The 6,831-nt window shown below is 43.1% G+C and overlaps 1 long non-coding RNA gene across 1 annotated transcript; it reads left to right on the forward strand.

Annotated features, from left to right (window-relative positions):
• Positions 1 to 3,180: 3,180 nt before the first annotated feature.
• On the forward strand, positions 3,181 to 4,302 carry LOC138406142 (uncharacterized). The gene is made up of 3 exons (XR_011239768.1): positions 3,181 to 3,544; positions 3,628 to 3,686; positions 3,784 to 4,302. It is a non-coding gene; the product is annotated as an uncharacterized lncRNA (long non-coding RNA).
• The last annotated feature ends 2,529 nt before the right edge of the window (positions 4,303 to 6,831 follow it).

The raw sequence follows: 6,831 nt of genomic DNA on the forward strand, positions 1-6,831 counted from the left end.
GCCTGGTTGAGGTTTACTTTCTCAGGAAGTGGCAGCAGAGTAGAGGTCATCGACGAGATCACGTTCACTTGTTTGATGGTCCGGTTTATTTAACTGACTACATGTGCTCCTGGATTCATTCGTGTGTGTTTTGTCATTTGCTGCAGCATGAAAATGTTTTATTTGTTCACTCATCCATGCTCTTCTCACACCACTGATTTTGTCACTCTTCTTCGCTTGTTTTTATTAAATAGACCATTTCATCTACTTTTGACTGACAAACTTTTGTTTGTTTTCCTTCCTGTTTTTTGTCCGAACATTGAGCCAAATCCTGACACTGTTTCATTTCTCCATGAGGGGAGACACTGGCATTGCTGCTACTACCCACCAGCACTGTCCCACACAGAGGTAGAAGTGAAAATGGCCTTTCATTTCACAACTTCATGTCATCTATGGATTGGACAATTGTCTTATTTTCTCAGTTGGAGGCTCCTGATGACCAGACAGCATGCTCAAAGAGCACCATGGGGCTGCACTTGAGTCATTAGTTATCAATTTCATTTTTATATTTGCCAATTTCAACAAAGGGGCTGAGGGTGTGGACACTTTGGACGCACAAATGCCTCAAGTGCTCTCTATCCTGAAATGACTGAGTTGTTTCCATTGCTGTTAATTTTTGAGGAAGAGGGAAGTTTTCCTCCCCTTGTGCGTGTAGATTACACTTCTGGGCAGAGAGGTTGTTTCAGGTCAGAGCAAACAAAGCTAGGTCTCTCTGCTTAGGTAACATTTTAAATCCAGACATTGGAAACAACTAAACTAAAAAAGGAAAACTCCACCCAAACACCCTTCAATGGGCAGCTGTGGAGGTAATAATTCTGTATATATGAGTGTGTGTGTGTGAATAGGTGAATGTGATTTGTACCGTGAAACACTTTCAGGGGTCTATAAGACTAGAACAGCACAATATAAATACAATACATGTGCCCTTAAAATGAAAAGGAATGCTGCCAACACAAAATGCAACTTCAACAACATACCAGATAAAGGATAGTCGGCCTACTCAGGGTAATCTATGGCCCTGTCATGATTCTGCCACATCATGAACTTTTTTGAAATGGACTTTTGATTTGTCTTCAAAACTTCATGTTGGACCGTTTGAAGTGTGCTCTTACCTTCTTTTTGTGTTTTGACTTTGGTTTTTTATTCTTAGATTCATATCTCTGTTATACTTTGAAGCTCCCTTACTTCCTGACTTTGTCTGTTCTTTCCAATGTGAATGTAGTATCCACACGTTCTTGTGTCAGATGGTCTGTGAATGTCCATGGATTTTCCCTGTGCTCAACTTTTTGCTGATTTGATCGCATCTCTTGAATTTGTCTAGTGTTTCAGTTTTTGCTCCCTGCAGTTCTCATTTGTGTCCTTGTGAGAGAGGGAGTGGTAGGTAGTGAGGAGCTTCTCAGCAAGGATGCCGCTGTAGAGCGTCTGGCAGTTCCCAGTACCAGTGTGTCATGGTGTGACATGGCACCTCTGGCCGCGTCCTGACCAAAGCTGTGCTGTAGACACAATGAGACATCATTGGTGCGATCTTTACGTTATAGCAGAGAAGTTTAGACAAATAAGAATGCTATTGTGTGACATTGCATCTACATTAAAATGGTTTTTTTTTTAAAGTTAACCTTTGCACAAATGCAGAATCACATCCTGACAGACCATTGCTCCCTGGTGATGGTCTTCCTGCCGGGGAGGGGACTGTGAGTCAGGGTCATCACGCCGAGCACGGGCAAGGAGGGAGAGGAAAACCAATCAATCAATTCAGTTTTATTTGTATAGCCCATATTCACAAATCACAATTTGTTTCATAGGGCTTAACAAGGTGTGACATCCTCTGCCCTTAACCCTCAACAAGAGTGAGGAAAAACTACCAAGAAAAAACGTTTAATGGGGGGGAAAAGAACTGACGGAAGTGCAATAGATGCTATATGTAAGTGAGACCATCAGAAGAATAACAGTATTTACAAAATTAGAGTAAATAGTTTGTACCATGACGGAAGGTAAATTAATTGAAGAATTATTGTCAGTAATGGTTGAGTATCTGAGTAGACATATTGTTGTAATCATAGTCCACGATCAGCAGTCCCCATGATCAGGATCCACCATCACAATCCTTCGTCATGATCCATCATGGTCCACCACCACTATCCACAATCCGATGCCAACACAATACAGGATCCACCATTATTATCACGATCACCCAGCACGATACAGGATCCGCCTTTCTCTGGGATATGTTGTGCAAAACTGAACACACCCTGACTATTTGGCATACTGGGTTAGTTGTAGAGGAGCCTGCCACCTGAGGCATCGAGACACGTCCATCTGCTCTTGAGCAGGTCGATGTCACAAGTGATGACATAGTTGTATCACTCTGTGGATAAGGATTTGGGGTGAAGAGCCAGCACCTGAGGAGATAGCCAATTTCACCAGCAGGTTATAACTGACACTCAACATACATCATGCTTAATTGGTTAGATGTAATACAATGCATTACCAAGGAGCCAACCTGCATGTGCTGCATACAGATGACACACATTAGGAACATATGCAGATGATCACAAGTGCGGGAAACAAAGACAGGTAATGATTCAAAAGACACACAATGAGTGAAAATTTCAAAATAAAACAAAAAAAGGAAAACTGAGTTGAACACCCTAAGAGAACGCAAATCCAAACATAAGGAAAACAAATGTCCATAAACTAGGAAGTCCATAAAACAGAAAATCAGTCTCTAAATAGTTTAATGTTCCAGAGGCAACAGAATCAAATTCCTGCTGGTAAGAGCTGGTTGCGTTTGTAATCGGGATGGGACGGTTAGATTGGTTCAGTCTCTAATACATGGACCCAGTTCACAGCCGTAGATCTGAGAGCCTTGCTCTAGGGAATCTAAATCGGCTGATTATCCAATCATCATCATCATGGGACAGGAGATCTGCATGGTCACTGAACGCCCATAACCTCCAAATTTGCCCATTTGCAAAGTCCTCTAACAGTGCCAGTGCATTTTTAATCCACCATTACGTATGACTCCCACGCAGTATTTAAAAGGTTAACAGCAATAAGACAGAGTCATCAGACCTTGCTAAAATGAATCACGACAACCAGTGGTATCCATGTTCAATGCAGCAACCTATAAACACAAACTATATGTAATGGGGTCAATCCTTAATAAAAAGTTTAAGTTAAAACAGGATATTTTTAGCGGTGTTATTTCCCCTGTTATGCTTATGGTATTTTAGATATAAAAACACAGCGCTAATTTACCTGACAGGACGGCGATGCCTATAGGATGCGGGGAGTCGGCGAAGGCTATTTAAGGACGCCGTAGTCGCTGTCTCTCTCTCTCTCTCTCTACTGCCGGTCCGGTGAGGTAGTTTAGCGTGCGCGCAGCAGGTGTGGACGCGAATTGTTTGTTGCGAGGCCAGCGTACAGCCGCGTGTGTGTGTGTGTCGCCACACATGCACACTGTCTCCTCCAGTTAGCGTGTCCCCACAAACTCAGAACAATACCTGTAAGTAATGCGCCTGAACATTTATTCGGAGTTTATACCATTGTGTCTGTGACATTAAGTGTAGTTGTCTTTTCCTGTTTTAGTATTTGTCGTCAAGACAATAAGGACGGTGGGGTCTCCGCTGTATTTTAATGCTCTGAAGGTATGTCATAATGATGTGTTATGTTTGCAAATGATTTGAAACATTTTGATATATTTGTTTAATAATTGTGTGACCAAATGACATGCTTGTTTTGTAGGGCTGCCTTCTGGCAGAATATTTATGGTCACTGTTTTTTCCCACATTTAGATTTCATTTAGATTATTTGGCCTTGTTTAGAATTAGTTTTATTTCTGATTAATTTGTTTTATTTCTGGTTTCTTTGTTTTGTTTTATTTTGTTCTTGGTTTTGTGGGCAAGGTGCAATATGACTGACGGGTACTAGGCAATCCAGGTGTAAATGGCTTGAATATTAGTGAGTTATTGGCTCCGTAAACTTGAGGCCCTCTTCTGTGATTTTATTGTATTATATCGCTTGCTGTGCTAATCCACTGGTGGAATTACACCATTGTTAGGATTCTTAAAGTGTGCTGTGCTTGTTTTATGCATGATGATTTAACTTGTTGAATTGGGTCTTGAGCCGTTAATTTCTCTCCTTTTAAACTGTTATTTATATCACGTACAAGCCAGTACCCTATACTTTGCACTTGATCCTGTGCTGTTTGATCAGTCTTTTTAAATAATTGTCCGACTTAAATAAATTGTTAATCTTTTGGAATCATCAGCCTCCCGTCCCGTTTATTCTGGATACATTTGGTGAACCTGATTGGCATTTAACTGTCTCGCTAAACTTTCGATCACTACAGAATTGGCGTTGTTGGCAGGATCGGAGGCTGAATATAAAGATTTTGGTTTATTTTCAATATTCTTTTTATTTTTTTATTGTGTTTTGTTTTTGGTCCTATTAATTGGTAGGAACTAGGCCAGAGTGGGAAAAAACAGTGGCTGGTCTACAGGTGAAGAGGACCACAGGCTGATTTGAAGATCTCTCAACACACTGACTGCCCATTGGGAGGATGGAAGAAGTACAGGCCCTTATGGAACAGCTGCAACAGCTGAAAGCAGCCAATGAACAGTTGAGAGAGCAGTTGCAGAACCAATCACAGTTACCTGAACCAGTTCCAGGGCCATCCACTGCTTCTCCTAATGTGGTTCCAGCAGGCAGTCTAGCCTGTGATGCAACCAACCTCCGTTATGTTTACGTACCTAGAGAGCGTAAATGCCCCAAGTTCACTGGTAAAATGTCAGTTGATCTGTTAACAGTTGAACAATGGATTGAAGAGGTACATAGATGTCTGGAGGTTAGGCATTTGCCAGTTCTTGAACAGTTGCTGTTTATTACAGACCATTTAGATGGAGGTGCAAAGTCAGAGATAAATTTTCACTCTCGTGCTGACAGAAATACTCCTGAAAAAATCTTTCAGATTTTAAGAGAAAACTATAGTTGCGCTCAGTCCTATGTTGCAGCCCAGTTACAGTTTTTCCAACGTACTCAGCGAGAGGGTGAATTTTTGCGTGATTACTCGCATGCTCTTAAGTCCTTAATGGACTTAGCAATACGTAAAACGCCTGGTGGTATCCCCAACTCTGATGTCCTGCTGCGTGATCAGTTTGTTGAACATGTGCTGGATGATATGTTGCGTAGAGAGTTGAAGCAGCATGTGGTCCAACAACCAAGTATTTCTTTTGTAAACCTTCGGGCTATTGCTATTAGATGGGCAGAAACAAGTAGACAGGGAGGTAAAATTAGATCTCGGGTCAACTCTTGTGACTCATACTCTCAGGCAGTGGATAGATCCGAGGGTAGAACAAATGCGGTCACTGCTAGCTCTAATGATGAAATGGCCGAGATAAAAGAGTGCCTTCGCAAACAACAAGCTCAATTAGATACTATCATGAAGCATGTCACTGCCCAGTCCTCTCAGCCTACTCAGAGCGATGTAGCCCTGACCCCAGCTAAACAGTTACGATTTCCAACAGATAGCAAATTAATTTGTCACCGTTGTAATAGAGCAGGCCACATAGCCAGGTTCTGTAGGGTAAACCTAACTGCTGCTAAGACCCGTGAAGGATCTGTTTTTGAAGTGGGGGTGCACAGACAGGTAGGGGGAGGGGGTTCTGATTCTCAGCCATCGGGAAACTAGGCCCCTCTGGTGCAGAGAGTCAGGCATCAGAAAAGGGTTTTGTGGACTCACCTGAAGACCGAATGGATGATCACTCTCGACTTATAGGAGATTGCCCAGTTGTGAAAATCAGCATGGGGGGTGTAGTGGTGCCCTGCCTTTTGGATACCGGGTCAATGGTAACCACGATCAGAGAAAGCTTTTTTGAGAAACACTTCAGGTCACAGGGTGTCGGGCTTCTAAAGAAATGTCACTGGTTACGTCTTAAGGCAGCCAATGGCCTTAAAATCCCTTATCTAGGATATATGGAGCTCAATGTCACTGTTTTGGGTAAAACCCTCCCTCAAATGGGCGTGCTAGTTGTAGAGGACCCCCTAGATGATCCTATACCACAGCAGCAGGCAGTATCTGGCCTCTTGGGAATGAACATCATTCGCCACTGTTACCGTCTGCTTTTTGAACAGTATGGACCTCGTCTTTTTGAGTCACCTGTCCTACAAGCTGCTAGTAAGGAGTGGAAAACAACTCTTTCTATGTGTCATCGCATTGAGGCTTTAAACTCGCAGGGGCGCTTGGGTATAGCCAAAGTCCGAGGTCGAGCTGTTCGTGTTCCTGCTGGTTCCCTGAAATGGATAAGCACTTTCTGTCCCTGCACTTTCAACACCACCCTCCCATTAGTGCTCCTGGAACCCCTAGCAAAAGGAAATCCTCTCCCATCAGGTGCCCTTGTATCTGCAGCCCTTCTCTCTGTCCACCAGGGCAAGGTGGACATTCCTGTAGTCAATGTGGGAACTGAAGATGTTTGGCTGCAACCTCATACACAGCTGGGTGAGCTGCATGTGGTTGAACTGCAAAGATCGGAGAGCTCTATCCTTATCAGGGAAATGGATGACCAGAACACGCTGGCAGTGATTCAGGAGGTGACTGCAGTGTGTCCCCCATCCATTGATCTGTCTAGGCTGTCATGGCCTAATCTTTCCTCCGAGCAGACGAAACAATGCATAGAGCTTTTGCAGAAGCATGTCACAGTTTTCAGTCAAGGAGAGGGAGACCTAGGATGTACCACACTGGTAGAGCATGAAATTCCTATAGTGGACGATGGCCCAGTTAGGCAACGCTATCGC

The sequence above is a fragment of the Paralichthys olivaceus genome, chromosome 21, assembly GCF_024713975.1.
Source record: "Paralichthys olivaceus isolate ysfri-2021 chromosome 21, ASM2471397v2, whole genome shotgun sequence".
NCBI lineage: Eukaryota > Metazoa > Chordata > Actinopteri > Pleuronectiformes > Paralichthyidae > Paralichthys > Paralichthys olivaceus.